Source organism: Hemiscyllium ocellatum, chromosome 28 (assembly GCF_020745735.1).
Source record: "Hemiscyllium ocellatum isolate sHemOce1 chromosome 28, sHemOce1.pat.X.cur, whole genome shotgun sequence".
In the NCBI taxonomy this organism is placed as follows: Eukaryota; Metazoa; Chordata; class Chondrichthyes; order Orectolobiformes; family Hemiscylliidae; genus Hemiscyllium; species Hemiscyllium ocellatum.
The window spans coordinates 4,738,675-4,762,277 of NC_083428.1; positions in this window are offsets into that span (position 1 = coordinate 4,738,675).

Sequence of the window (23,603 nt, forward strand, 5' to 3'; positions counted from 1 at the left end):
AAAGAGGGATTTTCATGTCTTGAGTTCTGTTGGTGCTGACTATTCCTTCTCCTTCTTAACTTCAACAGCACAAGGTCAGACCTGTGAGTGAAGAAATGTCTGGAATGAGATGTCGGTTTTCCATTTGAGATCTTCACATAGTCAACATGTCATTGGTCCCTTGTTGGGCTGCTCATGTTTTGCCCTACAGCCCCCTCTACCTGGTGAGGAGCATCCTGCACCATCTATGACAGCTTTTCCTCTTCCTCATTCCGTTGTATGCAAGGTCTTTCTAGTCTTTATCTTTACCTCTGCTTTTGTGTCGGTGCCAATGAGCTCCATGAACACCTTCCTGGTCCCCTGCATTACGGCCTGGAAACTCCGAGTACACAGCCTGCAGAATGTTTTCACCCCCATCTCCTTGACTTTCAGATGCAGGGGGGTTGTGAACGCTCCACACAGACGCACGCATGGGATTAACACCCCCACCCCACAACCACCCCCCTATCATTACCACCACGGCTGGGTGCCTGAGGTGTGCTTCCTCTCTGAATTCATTGAATGATGACACATGGTTGGGTTATTGGTGTTTGGAGCTATCACAGTCAATTCACTTTCTTTCCGCAGTGACTGCTTCCTTTCACTGAGCCTTAACTGAGAAGACACGCGACAGTATCCTGCAGTTTCTGTTTCCATCGCCTTCAGTTTTTGTATTGGTGTTGTGCAGAGATACAAGCAAACAGAATTCAGACCCCTCCTGTTTGCCCAGAACATTCTCTACAAGGCTTTAGGGGTGGCTCAATGTTACCTTACAGTGCCAGGGACCCGCACTTGATTCCTGGGTGGGATGTCCTTCTCAGAGCTGGTGTGAACTTAATGCGCCGAATGGCCCACTTCCACACTGTAGGGATTCGATCAGTAACCAAGCTCATTGAGGAGAGAGATGGTGCTAGTTAATTTCCCATTCAATTCATTCACTCTGTACACTCTTCCTCTACATTACATTTCCACACACGCACCCCCCGCACCCCACCCCCCCCGCACCACCCCCACCCCTGCAAGTGAATGTAAGACAGACCCAGAATGAAGTGAGGAAAACAGCTAGTGGAGGAGAATTTTGTCAGCAACTGGCCCAAAATCATTGTTTGTAGAAATAAAGAAGAAAAAGAAGGCCATTCAGCCCCTCGAGCCTGATCCCTCATTCTAGACCACGGCTGGTCATCAATCTCGACCCCATTTTCTCGGACCATCCCCGTAATCCTTGACGTCATTAGCGAGAAAAACATCCGTCAATCTCTGCCTTCAACCTGCTCAGAGACTAAGCTTCCAAAGAAACCCTGGGGTAAGGGATTCCAAAGCTCCATCCTCCCCAATCCAGCCATCCCCAGTTTACAGGACACCTGAATTGTGCCAATTTTTGAATCTGAAAATTGCAGGCAGATATTTTCCAGTATTTAATAATTAGTGTTTTCCAGTTTTTGTGATGTCATCCTAAGCCACTGATATGCTTTTCCCATGAAAGAATAAATTTGAAAACAACTCCAGCCTCAGTATTGTTCCGAAGCCATGCCTTCAGAGTACTGAGCTGATATTCTTTGCGTTTTGTGAGTGTGATTTTTATGAATTCTTTTGAGCACCAGGAATAGAACCTTGTGATGATCTGTTAGTCACCACCCCCATCTTAGCCTCAGCAGGAGACCTTGCCTTTTATCACCTTCTGCCATCCATTGCCAAGCCAATTTTCTTCCTTTTCTTCATGATTAAATCAATCTCCTGCGGTGCAGCACATGAGGAGTGGAAGCAAGGATTTGCATTTCTCTACAGTCTTTCACCATCTCACAGGATTTTATGTCCAATGATATACTTTTTGAAGAGTACTAGTGTAGGAAATGAAATTGCTGAATGCACACAGCTGTTAGTTCATGACTGGAGAGTGTTGGCTGAATGATAAATATTGGCCAGGACGCTGAAAAGATTAGGTCCCCTACAGTGTGGAAACAGGCCCTTTGGCCCAACCAGTCCACACCAACCCTCCGAACAGTAGCCCACCCAGACCCATTTCCCTCTGACTAGTGCACCTAACATTATGGGCAATTTAGCACAGCCAATTCACTGGCTCTGCATATCTATGGACTGTGGGAGCAAACCCATGCAGACACGGGGAGAATGTGCAAACTCCACACAGACAGTCACCCAAGGCTGAAATTGAACCTGGCTCCCTGGTGCTGTGAGGCAGCAGTGCTGACCACTGAACCATCATGCCACCCAAGGATTTCTGCTGGTCTTCTTAATAACACTGTCAGGTCATTCACCTAAAAGACAGCACCTCTGCCAGTGCAGCACTCCCTCAGCACTGCAGCGGGATTGTCAGACCAGAGCTTGTGCTCAAATTCCTGGCTGGAGAAGGACTCTCAATCTGTGAGTTCCCTAATCACAGGCGAAAGAAATATCCATGAAGCCAAGATTGACACAGTGAGGACATAGTGTCGTTTTTTAGGAAAAGCAGGGTCAGAGATTGGGGAATAACTGCATCCGGACGTGAAAATACAAGCTAATCTTAGTTTTAATTTAGTGCATTCTGTCCTTAATAAACAAAATGTATCAAATTTATATAAATGATACTTAAATAATGGAAACATACAACAATTTTGGGAACTGCCTGCAAGAGTCTCTGGGAGATACTATCCATGGTAGAGAAGTGGAGGTAATTGGATATTTACCCTGTCAATATACCCAGACACAATAGCATTGTCAGGGACTGGGACTGAATTAATGGATATAATTTGCAATATGTAACAATCCTCCAATAACCACACCTTGACGGCAAAAACACCCTCCGATCAGCAGGTGAAATTCCCATGGATAAATGATTTCTACTGGTTGGAGATTATAGGATCAGGGGCACAGTCTGAGAATTAGGGCCAGACCATTCAAAGAACAATAAATAAATAAAATAACAGCACAGGAACAGGCCCTTCGGGCCTCCAAGCCTGCACTGATCCAGATCCTCTACCTAAACCTGTCACCTATTTTCTGTATCCCTCTGCTCCCTGTCCACTCATGTGTCTGTCTAGATACATCAGAAAAATCGCTATCATGCCCATCTCTACCACGTCCACTGGCAACGCATTCCTGGCACCCAACACCCTCTGCATAAAGAACTTTACATGCATATCTCTCCTAAACATTTCCCCTCTCACTGTGAACTCGTGACCCCTAGTAATTGAGTCCCTCGCTCTGGGAAAAAGCTTCTTGCTAACCATCGTGCCTAACCCTCTCATGATTTTGTAGACCTCAATCAGGTCCCCCTCAACCTCTAATGAAAATAATCCTAATCTACTCAAACTCTCTTCATAGCTAGTGCCCTCCCTACTAGGCAGCATCATGGTGAACCTCCTCTGCACGCTTTGCAAAGCATCCACACCCTTTTGGTAATGTTGTGGTCAGAGATGTACGCAGAGATGTTCAGAAGCACTTCGACACACAGAGGAATATAGATATTTGGAACTCTGTTCCACAAGAGGCATTGGATACTGGGTCAGTTGTTAATTTTAGATCTGAAATAGATACACTTTTTGTTAAGGAAAGGTATTAAGGGATATGAGCTAAAGACAAGGTTAGGCCACAGATCAGCCATGACTTCATTGAGGGGCTGAATGGACTACTCCTGCTCCAATGTTCCTATAGCTTTAGACATGTGTTCTGTATTAAAGACTCTTTTCAAATTGACTGTATATTGTTTGCCATAATCTTTTGCTTAAACAGAGTTTGTTTGAGTCCATCTTAAGTCTTCCCCTCACCTTGAATATATCAGCTGACAAAGTGGTGTGGGTAAACCCTCTGATTTTTTACAGCTCAGGCTGAGCGACTACAACAGCATCACTGCTGGAAGCTGTAACCGCAGCCTCAAAGTTTACATCGGCATTTTTTTCAACTCTCTCCCCTTTCACAATGACACGGCAGCCCAAAGCATCTGACAGCAAATGAAGTACTTTTGGAGTGTGGTCACCAACATAATGTCAGAAATGATTGGTGGCCTGTTTTAAAACACTGAACAAGTTTGTGTTGGAATCCTGTTTGCTAATGTCTGTTTTGTGCAAATGCTCAAGTTTGCAAATTGGTACAAGAATCAGGAAGAGAGATAAGGAGATCTCTTTTCTCTCTACATGCAGTTTGTTGACTTAAAGGACAGTGAGAGTTGGGGAACAATTCTAACAGGGGAATGATTTCAGTAGGGAATCCTGAGGGGGAGGCTTCTCAATGGGGCAAGCTTTCCAAAAGGGAATCCTCTCAGTGGGGAACCTTCTCCACGAGACCACTTTTGGGATACTGTGTGCAATTCTGGTCGACCTCCTATCAGAAGCGTGTTGTGGATCTTGAAGGATTCCGAAATGATTTACAAGAATGTTGTCAGGGTTGGAGGATTTGAGGTATAGCGTGAAGCTGAATAGGCTGAGGCTACTTTCCCTGGAGCATAAAAAGCTGAGGGGTGACCTTAGAGAGGTTTATAAAATTATGAGGGGCATGAATCTCTTCCCTGGGTGAACAAGAGGGCATAATTTTAAGGTGAGAGGGGGAAGACTTAAATGGGACCTAAGGGGCAACTTTTTCATGCAGAGGGTGGTACATGTATGGAATGAACTGCCAGAGGAAGTGGTGGAGGCTGGTACAATTGCAACATTTAAAAGGCATCTGGATGAGTATATGAATAGGAAGGGTTGAGAGGGATATGGGCCAAGTCCAGGCAAATAGGACTGGATTAATTTAGGATATCTGGTTGGCATGGACAAGTTGGACCGAGGTGTTTGTTTCTGTGCTGTACATCCCTATGACTCTATGATGGGGAATCCAGAATCCTGCCAAATATGAGATCCTCCAAATGAAGAATTCTCCCTTTAAGGAATCCTCTCAGTGGGGACTGTTTCACTGTGAATCCTGTCTATATGAAAATGAATTGGAGAAAAATTAGTGTCCCAGATGCTTGGGTGACCTAAACAATTGTTAAGAAAAAGACTTACCTGATTCTGGGATGGAGGGGTTACTACCTTCAGGAATTACTAGCCAGGCTGAAGGTGCTTTCTCCAGGGTTCCACTACCCTGATGTACTTATGAAAGGTATGATTTGCCTGGATAACATGCAAAACAATACTTTTCACTGTACCTTGGTACATGTGACAATAATAAATCAAATCAAAGAAGACTGACAGGAGACCTGTGAGCAGTCTTTAAAAGTATGACGGCATTTGATTGTGTAAGAGGCTAAGGGAACCCAGAACCGGAGGGTGGAATGACAAGATAGTCACTCATAGATTCCAGCTGAGAATTATTCAGGAGCGATTTCTTTACTTGGAGTAATTGATGCAGGACCTCTCAGTTTTGTTACTACCCCCTTGAAAACTAGAGTGCTGCTTGTAAATAAATAGTTAAACACAGTGCAACAAAGCAAGTGGAAACTCTTTAACAACTCCAAACTGGTGATAACTTTGGCTGAGAATTGTGGTGAGATCTGATGTCTAGACGGATGATCTTATCTTCCTTGTGGAGGGATAAAGCTCCTTTCACTGCAATACACTTTGCAACAAATGGGAATGCAAACACAGAATTACCTCATAGGTTGAACATGAACATAGTATCATGGAATAGTCCAGAAAAAGGAACTTTTTTACTTAGTTGATTCCCAGGATTGTTTTCGCCTTCATCATTGGCTGAACATCAACTGAAACACTCCCAAGATTTGTAAACAGGAAATCAAACACATGGGCAAACTCTAGTGGGTCGAACCATGAGGACATGAGGTTGCATAAACTGACTTTTGTACCTTCAAGGATAAAGGATCTGATCAAGGTGATGATTGGTTGAGTAGAAGCAGAGAGATTGTTAGCTCTGGTAGAGAAAGAAGAATGAGGAGCAAAAGCTTATGTTTAGGAGCAAATTACTGCAGATGCTGGAATCTTTACTGAAACCAACAAATGCTGGCGATCACAGCTGGATGCTGGTGATCACAATGGAAGCAGTATCCATGGAGAGAGAGTGAACTTCAAAGTCATCTGGACTCGAAACAGTAGCTTGCTCTCTCTCCACGGATGCTGCCTGACCCCCCGTGATCTCCAGCATTTGTTGTTTTCCGTAACCTAACCTTAAGGTTCATGGGTGATGTCAGGAAGCACGTGTTTACACAAAAGCGAGTTGAACTGAGCATCCACACCTCAGAAATGGGGTAATGTTGAGGCCACGATTGGAGCAGCCATGGTCGTGTCAAGTGGAGGAGCAAGCTTGAGGGGCTGAATCATCTCTTGTTGTGTCTAGTTGACTTGCCTATATTGGTCGTCGTTTCCCTCTGTGTCTTTTACTCTGTTTAATTCAACCTGTACCACCCTGCAGCACCCCTACCCTCACCCCCAACCTTCTCCCTCCCTCTCCCTTTCACGCTGTTCCCTTTTGTTCCTCCTGTTCGTTTCAGATGCTGGCTTCGCTTTGTCTCTGCGTCTGATGGATGACATTCGCCAACCCCCCACCCCCTCCTCCCCCTGACCCCCTGCATCTCCCTCTGCTGTTTGCTGTCACCGTGCATGTGGGACTTAATAAGGGGCATCCTGCCTCTGATAAATTACTGCAATTACAGAGTTAGACAAAGACAATTTTGCGAGGGGTTTGTTGACACCTTCTGATTCTAAACAAAAAAGGTTGACAACTGGTGATCAGAAATTTCATCCTAACTCTGTGCGGAGGCTTCTGTGAATTTTCAACAAAAATTTGTGAAGGAAAACGCAACACTTGTACTAAACGAACTCTTGGGAATCCTGGGTGAGGGAACTTTCCCATAAGAAGAGCTTTAGAAAAGTGAGAGGCAATCTTATAAAACAGGTGAAAATCTTAAGGGGCTGAACAGGCCATTGGGAAAAGCCAGTGAGATAAAAAAAAACAGCAATGTTTGAGAATGAATGTAGTGACTAGGAGAAAGTGAGGATTGCAATTTCCAGAGAGCAGAGACAAAAAGTGAGGCGCTGGACAAGCACAGCCGGCCAGGCAGCATTGGAGGAGCCGAGGAGTCGATGTTTCGGGCATAAGCCCTTCATCAGGAATGTAGTGATGCTAATGGAACTGCATTTTGAAGTAAATAAGATGTGTCGGAAGAACCCGTGACCTTCTCAATGAGGGTAACTGCTGAGGAAGTGCTTTCCTGCCAGACTGGGGAACTGAGAACATGGGGGTTACAGTCTCACAATGAGGCATCAATCATTTGTGGGCGGCACGGTGGCGCAGTGGTTAGCACTGCTGCCTCACAGCGCCTGAGACCCGGGTTCAATTCCCACCTCAGGCGACTGACTGTGTGGAGTTTGCACGTTCTCCCCGTGTCTGCGTGGGTTTGCTCCGGTTTCCTCCCGCAGTCCAAAGATGTGCAGGTCAGGTGATCTAATTTAGGAGTGAGATGGGAGAAATGTTTTAAGGGTTGGGAATCTTTGGAATTCTCAACAGCAGGGAACTAAGGACACTCAAGTCTTCAAAACTGGGATTGGTAGATTTTGTTTGGACAGTGAGAAACTTGAGGAGTACAGGGATGGTGTTGGAAAGTGGACTTGAGGTTGCAAATCAGCAATAATCTCACTGAAAGGTGGAGCAGGCTGGAGATGCTGCATAACATGCTCCACTTCCTGTGTTCCAACCACTCGGTGTAGAGTTTAGGGAGGATGTGAGATCAAATCCCCAGTCCATGCTGAGTTGTTTACTCACCCAGGACTACAGTTGCAGAGCAGCAACCGGTCTCATTGGCCCTGAGAATCCCTCAGTCCTGAGGATTGACCAAGGGGCTGATGGTCTATGATGATGCATGCACTTAGAATGAACTCACAGACACTGATCAGGTGTTAGTCTCTCAGGACCTTCGCAAGGTCACCTCATCCTGGAGGTCACAGAGGGACTGAGGTTGAGGGAGGAGTGGGAGATCCACAGTCTCAACATTATTTGTAAAGCTAGGAGAAAGAGCTGGAAAGGTTCATATAGCTATTATCAAACTTGGGAGCAGATAAACAGTTGTTTGAAAGCCTGAGGGTTGATCTGATGAAGGTTTTTGAGATTATGAAGGAGTATGATAGAATTGACATAGAAAGTACATTTTATGTGCAACAGTCCAGAACTGTAAATATTAGACAGTGACAAATGTATCCAACAGGAAATTCAGGAGCACTGTCCCCTAGTAGGGAGTAAAGAGAATGTGGATCCTGTTTCCACAGGGAATGGTGAAGGTTAACAGCATAGATACATTGATGGGGAAAATGAATGAATGTATGAGGGAGAAAGAGACATCAAGATGGAGGGAAGTGGGAGGAGGTTTGTGTGATACACACCAGCACAGAGTAGTCAGGCCGAAAAGCCTGTTCCTGAGCAATAAATTGTTTGAAATTTTAATTCTAAGCTCCTGCCATTTTAGCCTCCCTTTGTCAGCCAGTTCAGGCTGCTCAGAGAGCTGAGAAACTCTGTTTGGAGAAATCTGGGATCACAGTCAGAGCAGGGGTACAGTGGCTCAGTGGTCACCACCTTTGCCTCACAGAAACTAAAACAGAAACTGCTGGAAAAACTCAGGCGACTGTCCGTGTGGACTTTGCACATTCTCCCCATGTCTGCATGGTTTCCTCCCACAGTCCAAAGATGTGCAGGTTAGCTGGATTAGCCATGGGAAATGTGTAGTTATGGGGATTGGCTAGGGATCTGGTTGGGATACTCTTTGGAAGGTTGGGTCAGACTCAGTAGGCTGTGTGACCTCTATCTGCATTGTAGGGATTCTAAAGGGATCTAAAAAATATGGGAGAAGAAAGCAGGAACAGGCTATTGAGCTGGATGATCAGCGATGATCATAATAAATGGTGGAGCAGGCTCGAAGGGCTGAAGGGCCTACTCCTGCTCCTCCCTTCTCAGTTAAATCACAAAGATTGGGACTCCAGTTCTGAAATGCCCACACAAGCCCTCATTTCAGTGGTGGAAGAAGGCTTGCATTCATATTGGAAACAACCATGGCCTTTGAAAAGCAATAAAACTGTGACCAGTTTAGAGGGCCCTGTCAGATTGGCGATGGCTGTTTCATGTTATCTTGAACCGCCCAGAAACTGAGCTCCAATGCCAAGTGACATCTGTGTCGGTGTGAGACAGTGACTGTCATCTTCCTTCCTGCCAACCACTCCACCCTCCTCTCTGACCTATTACTTTCACCCCCAGCTTCATCTACCCATTGCATTCTCAGCTACCATTCCGCCCCCAGCTCTATCCCCTCTCCCATTGGCCCACAAGCCTATTCCTGATGAAGAGCATACGCTTGAAACGTTGACTCTCCTCCTCAGATGCTGCCTGACCGGCTGTGCTTTTCCAGCACCACACTCTTGACAGTTACTGTCAATAGACTATCCACGAGGTGGAGATGCTGGTGTTGGACTGGGGTGACAGGTCAAAAATCACATGACACCAGATTGGAGTCCAACAGGTTTATTTGAAAATACCAGCTTTCAGAAACTTGGTAATTCTTCAGGTGCTACTGGAAGCTCATATTTTCAAATAAATCTGTTGGACTATAATCTGGAATCAGCTATCCAACCATGGATAACAACAACTCCAGTCAGGAGATGAGGGATATCCACATGGAATCCTTCTTCCTGGTCATTGGAGTGTGTGTGAGAGTGTGTCGGATGAGTCTGCCCCTTCCACGGTCATATATCTCACTGACAGTCACTGAGTTAGTACTCGATGTCTCTGGCTTTTCCAATGAGGTAAAGCATAAACATTGTCAATTCTTCTCAAAGCTTTGCCTCTTTCCTAAACGGAAAGAAACGTGTTGTGAAATGATTTCTTTTCAGAAAGACACAGTAGTTGGAGGCAGATTGAATAAAGAAGGATTGTCACAGGCCTGGCTGCCAGACTTTAATGGAAGAAGATGTGGCTTTGAAAAGTTAATGAGGTTTTATGACAACTGAGAGTTACAAAGAGTGGATTGGTTCAAGAGCTAATTAATCCCTTCATTATCTTGTTCAATTAACTGGTATTTTGAGAATCTGGTAACCTTCAGTGACAGTGTCAGCTCTGACTGTAACATCTGTACCTGTCACTTGTCACACAGTTAAATTAAACTCACGCAGTTGGTTGTGTGTTCAGAACTGCCTCCATTTGATGACATAATCTGTTTGCGAACCAAACTCAATGAACAAAGACCACAACATTTCTGTAACACCTTTAACTAATTAAAATGGAAGGGGCTATTGACAGTACTGTCAATAGTAATAAATCTTCGAGGAGAAAGTGAGGTCTGCAGATGCTGGAGATCAGAGCTGAAAATGTGTTGCTGGAAAAGCGCAGCAGGTCAGGCAGCATCCAAGGAACAGGAGATTCAACATTTCGGGCATAAGATTCCTGAAGAAGGGCTTATGCCCAAAACATCGAATCTCCTGTTCCTTGGATGCTGCCTGACCTGCTGCGCTTTTCCAGCAACACATTTTCAGCTGTCAATAGTAATAACCTACTCACTGAAGCTAAGTTTGAGTTCCGCCAGGGCCACTCAGCTCCTGACGAGAATTCCAGCTGAATTCCAGAGGAATGTTGAGAGTGACAGCCCTTGACATCAAGGCCATATTTGACTGCATCTGGCCTCAAGAAGCACCTAGCAAATCTGCAATCAATGAGAGTTAATGGGAAAACTCTCCCCTGATTGGACTCTTTGCCAGCACAACTAAAGGTAGTTATGGTTGTTGGAGGACAATCATCTCAGAACAACTCTGCAGGAGCTCCTCAGTGAGTTCTTAGGTCTAAACATCTGCACTGTTACATCAAACTGTTCCCTCCATCATACAGTCAGAAGTGGGATGTTCGCCAACAATTGCACAATGTCCAACATCATTCACAACTCCTCAGATATTTAAGCGGTCCCTGTTCAAATGCAACAAAATCTGGGCAATAACAAGGTTTAGACTCCGAAATGGCAAGTGACTTTCACTCTATACATATAACATAGAACATTACAGCACAGTACAGGCCCTTTGGCCCTTGATGTTGCACCGCCCTGTCATACTAATCTGAAGCCCATCCCTCCTACACTATTCCATGTACGTCCATTTGCCTGTCCAATGACGACTTAAATGCACGTGTCAGGCAATGGTTACCTCTACAAGAGAGAGAATTTAACCATCACCCTTGACATTCATTGGTAATACCATTACTAAACCCCTCACAATCAACATCCTGCGGGTTACCATTAACCAGAAACTGAACTGAACAAGCTGTGGCTATGGGAGTAAGTCTGAAGCTCGGAATGCTGCAGTGAGTAACTGACCTCCTGGTTTTGCAGTGTATGTCTATCAGCAGCCTGCATGATTGGTGCCAAGACCTTCAACACTCACCCACTTCACCACTGATACTCAGTCTCAGCAATGTGTACCATCTTGAAGATGCACTGCAGCGACTCACCAAAGCTCCTTAGGTGGCACGTTCTGAACTCACAACTCCTACCACCTGGAAGAACAAGGACAGAAGACACATGGGAACACCACCACCTGGCAATTCCCCTCCAAGCCACTCACCGTCCTGACTTGGAAACATATCGCCGTTCCTTCTCTGTCGCTGGGTCAGAATTCTCAAACTCCCTTCCCAACAGCACTGTCGATGTATCTACGCCATAAGGATCGCATTGGTTAAAGATGGTAGCTCACTACCATCTTCTCTGGATGGTGGCTCTCTGGATTTAGAATTGGTTGGCTGTCGGAAGGTAGAGAGTGGTCATAGGTGGACAGTATTCTGCCAGGAGGTCAGTGGTGAGTGGTGTCCTGTAAGGGTCTGCTGTTGGGCCTCTTTTTGTAGTTTTTATAAATGACTTGGATGAGGAGGTTGAGGGGTGGGTTAGTAAATTTGCCAATGACACAATGCTGCACCATTGATAGTATCAAGGGTGCAGCACAACATTGACAGGATGCAGAGCTGGGCTGAGAAATAGCAGATGGAGCTCAACTGGATAAATGAGAGGTGATACATTTTGGAAGGTCAAACTTGAATGCTGAATATAAGATTAAAGACGGGATTCTTGGCAGTGTGGAGGAACAGCAGGATCTTGGTGTTCAAGTGCATTGATCCCTGAAAGTTGCCACCCAAGTGGATAGGGTTGATAAGAAAGCATATAGTGTTTTGGCTTTCATTAACAGGGGGATTGAGTTTAAGAGCCGTGAGGTTTTGCTGCAACCCTACAAAACCCTGGTGAGACCACACTTGAAATATTGTGTCCAGTTCTGGTCGCCCTATTATAGGAAAGATACAGAGGCTTTGGAGAAGGTGCAAAGAAGGTTTATCAGGATGCTGCCTGGACTGGAGGGCTTGTCTTACTAAGAGAGGTTGGCTGAGGTCAGACTTTTCTCTCCAGAGAGAAAGAGGAAGAGAGGAGACCTGATCGAGGGGTACAAGGTAATGAGAGGCATGGATAAAGTCGAAAGGCAGAGACTTTTCCCCAGGGCAAGATTGACTGGCACGAGGGGTGATAGTTTTAAGGTGCTAGGAGGAAAATATGAAGGAGAAGGAAGGTTCTTTACACAGAATTGTAAACGCATGGAATGCGTTGCCAGTGGTGGTGATGGAAGCACTGATGGATATTTAAGCGACTGCTGGGCATGCACATGGACAACAGTGAATTGAGGGGTGTGTAGGTTAAGTTATTTTAATTTAGATTAGGATTAATCCTTGGCACAACATCATGGGCCGAAGGGTCTGTTCTGTGCTGTATTTTTCTATGTTCTATGTTCTTGAGGGGGGCAAGGCACTGATAATGAGATGGGTCTCACCAAAACTCTCGCCTGATTCTGTCACAATTCTTGCCGTGCCCCAGTTGACTCACACCCGTGTAAGGGATAGCCCCAAGTAATAAACAACATTTAATGCTTCCATCTAGAAGTGACAGACGATGCTAATGGTAGATAGAGGTTTGGTCTGTCTGTGCAGCATTCCCTTACCTGTTCCTTCAATGAACGTATTAATTGTAGTAACTTAGAGGGGGGAAGAATTCTTTAATGTTGTCTGAACCTAGACTCTTCATGTATTGCAGTGATATTACTAAAGCAATGAGAACTGCTAGGTCTGATAGAATTTAGATTAGATTCCTTGCAGTATGGAAGCAGGCACTTCGGCCCAACAAGTCCACACTGACCCTCTGAACAGTAACCCACCCAGAGCCATTCCCCTACTCTATATTTACTCCTGACTAACACACCAATCACTATGGGTAATTTACCACGGCCAATTCACCTAATCTGCACATCTTTGGACTGTGGGTTGAGACCGGAGCACCGGGAGGAAACCCACGCAGACCCGGGGAGAATGTGCAAAGTCCACACAGACAGTCGCCTGAGGCGGGAATCGAACCTGGGTCCCTGGCGCTGTGAGGCAGCAGTGCTAACCACTGACCAACGATGCCACCCCCTGAAGCCCCCTGAAGAATCTGAAGCATTTCCCATCACATGGTCACAGGTTGGAAAACACTAAAATATCTGGAAAGTAATTATCTCAGAGCACAAAAGAAAATGAAAATTGCTTCCTTCGGTGACGAAAGATCCATCGTCTTTGAAAGGGAAGATTTCAAAGTGAAAGTGGAGGTATCCACATGTGGTTAGGTGATTGCTGTTGCTCATCGTTTCCGCCCAGATGAGTTACCATTCACCAAATAGGGGTTCAGTGATCAGCATTACTGCCTTGTGGAATCAGGGACCTGAGCTCCATTCCAGCCTCGGAAGACTGGGTGGCCCTCCTCCCACATTCCAAAGACGTGCAGGTTGGGTGGATTGGCCATGGGAAATGCAGGGATAGGGTAGGGGGGTGGTCCTGTGTGGAATGCTCTTTGGAGGGTCGGTACAGACTTGATGGATCAAATGGCCTGCTTTCACACTGTAGCAATTCGACAAATCACATTCAATTTAATGTAGCATGGGGAGAGATTCACAGTGAGTACAGCTTGCTAAACTAACACTGATCGTTACTCTTTGTACGCTACATTTAGTCAGTCATTACCCTTGTGTTTAATGTCTATGAGATGTGCAGAGATGATACACCCAGGATATATATCTGAATAGGAGGTTGAATCACTGCCTTGTAGGAGCATCTCTAGTCAACATCGTTGTTTGGGAAAGATTCCTCTAACGCACTGATCTGGGTAGCAGTGGGCCAGATCTAGGAACAACAACCCCAGCCTCCCCACCCCCACCAAGAGCTGTTTGTCAATTGGAGCCATGCAGTGCTCAACAGCTCCTCCAGGGAGCAGTGGCTGTTGCTGGTAATGCACCAAGCCATGGAGCAGGATGGTTGAGGGATGTAGGGAAGGGTGCAGGAGCAAGGGAATGGCAGTCAGCAGGATCCTGTACTCCCTCCTGAGGCTGAGCCCTTGACCAACAGTGAGAGCTAGCTGCTGGGAGCTCCATTTATAACCACCCTGGACCTAAACAGAGCAGGAAAGTGCTGGGGTCCCCACTCATCATCCTCTCACCTGATTAATTGCTCCCAGGCAATTCTATTACTTTGTCCCAATCTCCTGCCTTTTCCCCATATCCCTGCAAATTACTTCCATCCAAATAACCATGCAATGCCCCTCTTGAACGGCTCAATTGAACCTGCCTCCACCTCATTTCTAGGCAATACATTCCATTCCCTAACTACTTATTGTACGTTCAATACTTGAGAAAGGATGTACTGGCACTGGAGGGGGTGCAGAGGTGGTTCACTGGGTTAGTTCCGGAGTTGAGGGGTTGGCTTATGAGGAGAGACTGAGTAGACTGGGATTATATTCATTGGAATTCAGAAGAATGAGAGAGGGTCTTACAGAAACATATAAAATTATGAAGGGAATAGATAAGATAGAAGTAGAGAGGATGTTTCCACTGGCAGGTGAAGCTAGGCCTCAGGATTAGAGGAAGCAGATTTAGGACTGAATTGAGAAGGAACGTCTTCACCGAGAGGGTTGTAAATCGATGGAATTCCTTGCCCAGAGAAGTAGTTGACGCTACTTCAGTAAATGTTTTTAAAGCTAAGGTAGATTTGTTTTGAACAATAAAGGAATTAAGGGTTATGGTGAGAGGGTGGGTAAGTGAAGCTGAGTCCATGAAAAGATCAGCCATGATCTTATTGTATGGCGGAGGAGGCTTGAGGGACCAGACGGCCTACTCCTGCTCCTAGTTCCTATGTTCCTTTGTTCTTAATAAGTGAATACTTAAGAACATTGAAGGACTGAAGGAATGAAGATAGACAGATAGAGCTGCTGAAGGAATGGAGAAATGCATCAGTTAGATCCCAAATCCATCTTTTTGTGGTTCTGCACTGACTGTGACTATTATCCTCCAAGGTTACAGAGGGGAGTAAACCAGCTAAGCCCCCACCTACTAATTATTTGATCAAGGTTTCCCTGGAAACTGCTGGGGTGTGGATATCAAGAGGGGATGCATTGCCCCCTCCACCTGCCCTCAGCTGGAATTTTAAACTATCTTGCCCACCCTGGGGCCAGACTGGCACATGGGTTGGGTGGAGATGATGTGTAGTATCAATGAGGGTGGTGCAGGGAATTGTACCCATGGCAGGGCAGATATTAGACATGCCCGTGGTTAAAAATAATTGCTTTTTGAGGCCCTCTTCCACACCATTGGTAAACATTGAGCGTGGGGCACATTGGTGGATTGTAAGAGACACACATAACTAGCACCTGGACCTCCTTTGGGTAGATTTGCTGCTACCCATCCCTTCCTGTAACATGGGTCTGTGGGTCTGCCAGTATTACATGGTGAAAGCTGAGCCATTAGTAAATGGTTGGCAGAAGAGGCTGGTCTTTAATTCACAAGAAGTCAGATATTTTCAATCAAGCTACTCAAACATGCTATTTCTGCAGTGGGTGGGCATTCTAGCCCAAAAGGTGGGACACTACTACTGCACCACTCATTTAATACATAGTAACTAAGGCAACAGGTTCCATTAACTAAAGATTGGGAAACTATATTGACGTTAAAAATCACACAACACCCGGTTATAGTCCAATAGGTTTATTTGGAAGCACTAGCTTTTGGAGCGCTGCTCCTTCGCCAGGTAGCTGGTGAAGGAGCAGTGCTCCGAAAGCTAGTGCTTCCAAATAAACTTATTGGACTATAACCTGGTGTTGTGTGATTTTTAACATTGTCCACCCCAGTCCAACACTGGCATCTACAAATCATGACTTTATTAATGTTAGAGAAAAGACATTGCTATCTCCTAAGAGATAGTAACCATGAGTGGTTGTAATTCACAAAGAACCGTAGACTTCTCTTTCTACATCGGGGAAAAAGACAATTGGTTATAGAGTCATAGAATCATCCGGTCCGGAAGAGTTCCTTCGGCCCTTGGGTTTGCACTGTCTTATCCACATTAATCCTATTTTCCAGCACTTCGATATTATAATATACCCTTGAATATCATCAAGTGCTGATCCAAATACTTTTTAAATGTTGTGAGGTTTACTGTCCCAACACCCTCCCAGGCAGTGTATTCCAGATTCCCACCACCCTCTGGGTGAAAAATCCCCTGTAAAATTCAGCTCTTCATCGTAAAATTATACCCTTTTGGCATTGACTCTGTGACTCCTCTCTACCCACCATGTGCATGCCCCTCATAATCCTATCCACCTCAATCAGGTCCCCGCTCAGCCTTCTCTGCTCTCAAGAAAATATGATGTGGACGTGCTGGTGATGGACAAAATCAGAAGGTCACATGACACCAGGCTAAAGAACAACAACCTTTCGGAGTGTTGCTGTTTTGTCAGATGAGAGTCACCTGATGATGGGGCAGCACTCTGAAAGCTTGTGATTTCAAATAAACCTGTGGGTCTATAACCTGGTGTCATGTGCCTGATACAAAGATGAAGATTATGAGGAGCGTGGACAGGGTGGAGAGAAAGCAGCTCATCTAAGGGTCACTGAGAAAGGAACATAATTTAAAAATGAATAGCTAGAGCTTTCGAGGGAATTTTAAGAGCAACGTCTTCACCCAGAGGCTGGAGTGTACTGCTTGGGAGGAGAAAATTACCTGGATGAACAATTGAAATGTTATACTAGTCAAGGCTATGGGCCAAGTGCAGGAAAGTGGGACTAATGTGGGTAATAGTGTATTTTTGGTCGTATGAACTCGATGGGCCAAAGGGCCTCATCTGTTTGATTCTTTGAATAGGCACCTCTCTCCAAAGGAGTGCCCCCGACCCCCATAACTAGATAACATGTTGCCCCCTCAGTTGAAACACCCTTTCCTTCCCACCTCAGCAGGTCCCTAAGGACAAGCCTTAATGGGCTGTCCCATTTACAACGCCAGCCCAGCCTCCCCCATGACTCCTCCTCGGTTTGGCTGACTGCATTCCTGATGGTGGCCAGCAGGTGGGGCATGCTGCTCCAGGGGGTGAAAGCCAAGAGCTTCAGCAGTTAACAGCCTGACCCCCATGAAACCTGGTCATGGTTCCCTGGGCAAGTGGAGCTGGGATCACAGCTGGCTTTTCTGTTACTGAGCAGGGGTCACTGTCTCTGTGTAAGATCCAGGTCAAAGTGTGAGAACACTTGGACAATGGGCACCCCATGTAGTAGCACCAACAGCAACAACAACAACAACACACACTCATGTAGCACCTTTGACATAGTGCTACAGGTTCATAAGGGAGCATTATGAAATAAACATTTGACGAGGAAATACTGATGAAAGATGGGGAAAAGTTTGGTCATTGAGGTAGTAGGAGAAAGTGAGGTCTGCAGATGCTGGAGTATCAGAGCTGAAAATGTATTGCTGGAAAAGCGCAGCAGGTCAGGCAGCATCCAAGGAACAGGAAATTCGACGTTTCGGGCATAAGCCCCTCCTGATGAAGGGCTTATGCCCGAAACATCAAATTTCCTGTTTCTTGGATGCTGCCTGACCTGCTGTGCTTTTCCAGCAACACATTTTCAGCTCATTGAGGTAGTACCCTTTAAGGATAACCTTAAGGGAGGAGGAAGGAGGTGGACAGACAGAGAGGTGTAGGGAGGGAATTCCAGAGCTTGGGATGAAAGCATCATAAAGCATGGTTATCAGTGATGGACAGTTTGGGATACATAAGATGCCGGATAGTTACGAGTGCAGAGACTTTGGAGGGTGTGAGGGTAAAGTTGCTTAAACAAAGGGAGTGGGAACCATGGATACATCTGAACACAAGGTTGAATCAATGCCTTGGGACAGTTTTCCCATTTTTGTTTCTAAGTGTAAATGTGCTAAATGGTAATCATCATCTCATCCCCACTGATGAGAAAAATCATCCTGCGCCAGCCAATCAGCTCTCTCAGAGCTGACACATGAGCGAGGGCGAGTATCCCGCCCTATCACAGACCTTGGCATGAGTCAGTTAGAGGCCAGCAGATTCTGGGTCCTAAAGTCCACTGAGTGAGACTGTCCTCAGGGAAATCCAACGGCCAGTCTAAAGGCAAGTCTTTGGGTTTTTTTTTCTTTTTGTGGGTGGGAGTCACAGGGAGAGGGATATCAAAGACAAAGGTAGGGGGCACTTTTATAAACCACCATCATGTCTACCGTTTGTGCCTCCAACTGTGCCCGGACTGGGGCAACTACAGACCCCCTCCAACCCGGATGGTGGCTTGCTCAGGTTGGGAAACAAGCCACTTTTCCCATTCACTTTGAAGACAGGTGACTGGGAGAGGCTGCATTGAGGGGACACTAACTGACTGATTAACAGCGTTAATGGCTGTCATGTCGGGAAATCCCTGTCCAGCTTTTAATTGCTGAGGCAGTGAGGAGCAGGTGGGGTTCTCTCCAGGGCCAATATGTCCCTTTATTTCTCCTTCTCGCCAATTCTCTCAGCACCTCTGGGGGCAGTGACCATGCTGATCCTTTAACAATGTTATGTTGTCCTTGGATTTTATTTCAAGAGGGTTTGTAAAAGGCGGAGGTTCCAATTTGACTAGGTTAAGGCCACTTTGGTTATGGCTAACAGATACTGTCTAAGGCAACAATCGGGAAAAAGGCTTTTAGGGTTCTTTTTAAAATAAAACACTTGTATAATGAAAGGTTCAAGGCATTCAAGGTGAGAGGTGAAAGGTTTAAGGGGGAAGTATTTTACACAGAGGGTGGCAGGTGCCTGGAACGCGTTGCCAGCAGAGGTCGTAGAGGCAGGTGCATCTGGACAAATGCATGAGGTGAGGAGCGGAGGGATACAGATGCTTAGGAATTGGGCGACAGGTTTAGACAGTAGATTTGGATCAGCTCAGTCTTGGAGGGCCGAAGGGCCTGTTCCTGGGCTGTAAATTTTCTTTGTTCTTTGTTCTTTAGAGGGGAACGGTCGATTCTCCCAGTTCACGGATTTTTCTAGTTTGGTTTAGTTTTAGCTGGGGACCCTGAGAAACTGGTGGGAACAGAGAGGTTCTGTGTTTCAGCCAATGCTCCCTGGCTGATCCTCTCCCTCTCTGACATCTCTCCTGCGAGAACCTGGGTTTGAATTTACCTTTTGACCAAAGGATGTGTTTATGGGATGTTGCAGGAATTCAGAACAGCTGGAAGGGATATCGTGTCAGTCGGGTTTTCAAATTGTTGTTATTCTAAATATCTTTTTCTTGTCTTTCATCCGATAGACTATAAATAACTTCTGTTTTGTTTTAAACTGAGTGGTTTGACCAGCTGCATTATTCTGGAATACTTACCTACACCTGCTTAAAACAACTAGAGAAGTTAGGGTCTGCGCTGCCTTTGTGAAATGTTTTGAGGGGGTGTGACCTGGTCGAGTACAGAGGCGAGGTAATGCCACACTTCTACTACCACCAGCCTGTCCACACGGGCCACCATCCATTCAGATGATAACTGCTTCACTCTCCAATCCAGACTGCAGACAATGAGCACAAATTGCAAGAGCCATTACCTGCCAATTTGTTAATCTCATAAAACAACTTGACTGTTCACAATAATTAGTAATTGTTTTCCTTTGACCCAATCTGCAGTCTCTCCAGAATTCAATCAGTTCAAGTGGTTCCAAGACTCATATTTAACCACCTGTTCATGTATAAAATCAGCATTTGCTACCTCACAATCGTTCTCACTGAGGCTGGGTTGATTTCACAATGAGGCTGTTCACTGGAAACTGCAAAATGTAAAATACTGCGGAGGTTGGAAATCTGAAATAAGAACAAAATAAGCTGGAAAGTCACGCTGGGTCAGCCTGCATGTGTGGAAAGAAACTGAGTTAATCTTTCAGGTTGATGTGCCTTTATCAGAAGAGGAGAATGACAGAATTGCGCATTTTCTTTTCAGACAAGCTCAGAAACTCTTCCATTTTGATCTTTCACTGGCTTTTGATGATGGCTCCACCTGTTTCAGAGGTTCGGCAAAGTTCTTGTTTATGTTGTCACTTCCAGATCTAAATCTAGCCGTCCCGCCCTTTAGAAAGTTTCCAATCAGATCTCCTGTCCTCTCCACAACACCGAAACAACATTAAACAAAGTCATGGATAAGTGCCAGTACATCCATGTGCTATGATCTGGGAATAAAAAGTGAGGTCTGCAGATGCTGGAGATCAGAGCTGAAAATGTGTTGCTGGTTAAAGTGCAGCAGGTCAGGCAGCATCGAAGGAACAGGAAATTCGACGTTTTGGGCATAAGCCTGATGAAGGGCTCTGGCCCGAAACGTCGAATTTCCTGTTCCTGGGATGCTGCCTGACCTGCTGCGCTTTAACCAGCAACACACTTTCAGCTATGATCTGGGAAGCCAGTCAGTGAAGGATACTACCGGAGCCAATCTTTACTCACGCTTACATTTATTTGCAGAGTAAGACGCGACAATCATGTACTTCTGAACGCAACCTTCCTCCCCTTCCATACGCTCCAGTTTCAGCAAGTATCTTGTGTAATTATGAACTCAGCTATGGTTATTACTGCACAAGTCAAATCCTAAATTGATATCTTGCTTGAGAGATCATACTTTGGACATTTTTGGTTTTAACGAGTTGATCTATCACTGAAATAGACAATGTTGCAGATTTGGCTTAACAGTAAAATGGAAGGTTATTATGCCAAATAAATAAATATAAAATAGAATAAATCAGCTGTTAACATATAACTTAAGTTTTAAGGTTTAGAATCACCTAGTAAAATACCCATTAGCTCCATAAGTAGCACTCTTTTACAGTAATCACCAGAGACAATTTCCATTTTGTTCACATTTATAGAGCTTAATTTAATTGTGGCTTCAATTTCCCTTCATCAAAGTCTGATAGCCTCTTTCTGGAGTCTTCATACACTGAGGTTAGACTTTCTCAGCTTTATATAGCCTCTTCATGGTTTTAACCAAACACGTCTGATCTGGAACATTCAAACTAAATTCCTTTTACTAAAGTAATCTATTTCCTAATAGAACAGAACTATATCCCTTCATCAGGAGCAATTGTTTTACACATCTGCCTTCAACCAAGACTTTTGTGAAATTGCCAACCTGAAACCCAAAAGCTTAACAAGGGAGTTCCCTTAAGCTAAAACACCCCAGAATTTCCAGAACCTGCTTACTTAAAGCTTAAGAAATTAAAATATTTACTCTGTTCAGTTGCAAACTTTCTCAAGGTAAACGAATTCCCCTAGCCTCCAAGACCATCCCTCTCAGACTGCATTTTTTTAAACATGAGATTACCATGGCTACAGAAAATCGAATTAATTAAACATTAAACCCTAACTGACACACAGACATGAACCCACATGCCACAAGTTGAAATCCAAACCCTGAAATTAGTGACACTAAAATATAAATAAATCACACATCTGACTTCACAATGTATTCAAGTAAAACACTTTTCATAACCTTCTCTTTGTATATAATTAAACATAATCAATAAACAATTCCCATGAAAAGCATTCTAAAGGATACATTTTTCTGATTGTTTATGACACTGCCAGTGAAGCTGAAATCTTACTGTGAATTGTTTGTGATTTATCATTGCAATCCCAACATTTTGGATTTATTTGCTGTAATGCTAGTGCTTACTGTTTATTTTGATAGTGGGAGTATTTCTGATGTATTAATGTTATTTTCTGTTTATGATTTATTGCCGCAATCTCAGTGTTTGTGATTTATTAGCATAGTGCAAGAGATTTAAAACTGGATATTTAATGTATGCGATTTATTACTCTGATTTTACTTTTTGTGATGTACAAATGTAATTTTAGTGTTTATCATATTCTACAATCTCAGTCGGCTATAACTGATGTGGTGTAATCTATTGATACACTTTTGATGTTTGTCATTTATTACTGTAATTCTTAGTGTTTATGATTTATTACTGTAGCATGAGTACTTTGCAGGAATATGAGTGTTTGCAATTTCTTACTGTCATGTTAGTATTTGCTATTTTTTACTAGACTGTTTGTGTTTATTTTCACATCATTACAATGCATGACATTGAGAAGAGCACTGACAGACAGGAATAAATATGGACTAACCAGAATGCTTAGGCGTCCAAGGTTACTATCTTTTACCAACTCATGTTTCAGGAAGATTACAGAGAGTGGATTAGCAAATTACTCTCTTACCTTAAGACATAGATATAGAGCAGAATTTTATCAGAGCAGCATTAGGCCATTTGGCCCACTGAGTATACTCTGCCATTCAATCATGACTGATATGTTTCTCAATCCCTTTCTCCTGCCATCTCCCTGTAACCCTTGATCCCCTTACTAATCAAGAATTTATCTGACTTAAATACAATCAATGAATTGGCCTCTGTAGCAAGGGGTTCCACAAGTTAACTACTTCCTGACTGAAGAAATTCCTCCTTACCTCTAAAGGGTGGTCTCTTCCTCTGATGCTGTGCCCCTCAGATCCTAGTCTCTCTTGCTAGTGTAAACATCTTCTCCATGTCCACTCTATCCAGGCCTCAGTGTTCTGTAAGTTTCATTCAGACTCCCCCTCATCCATTGAGTACAGACCCAGAGTCCTCAACTGCTCCTCATATGACATGCCCTTCATTCCCAGGAGCATTTTTCTAAACCTTCTCTGGACCCCCTCCAATTCCAGCACATCCTCCCTGAGATACATAACACAAAACTGTTCAGAATATTCCAAAACACAGTCTGACCTGAGCCTTATATGGTCTCAGCAAGTACATCTTTGCTCATGTACTTTAGCCCTCTTGAAATAAATGCGAACATTGCTGCCAGAGGATGTGGTGGAAGCTGGTACAATTGCAACATTTAAGAGGCATTTGGATGGGTGTATGAATAGGAAGGGTTTGGAGGGATATGGGTCAGGTGCGGCAGGTGGGACTAGATTGGGTTGGGATATCTGGTCAGCATGGACGGGTTGGACCGAAGGGTCTGTTTCCATGCTGTACATCTCTATGACTCTATTTGCTTTCCTAACTGGCACTGAACCTATGTGTTCATCTTAAGTGAACCCTGAACTAGGACTCCCAAGTCCCTTTTGCTTCAGTTTTCCAAAGCCTTTTCAATTTAGAAAATAGTCTACACCTTAATTCTTCCTACCACAGTGCAGAACCTTACACTTTCTCATGTTGTATTCATCTCCAACTTCCTAGACCCCTCCCCCAGCCTGTCCCCTTCTACAACCTCCCTGCTTCCTCAACATTACTTGTCCATCCACCTGCA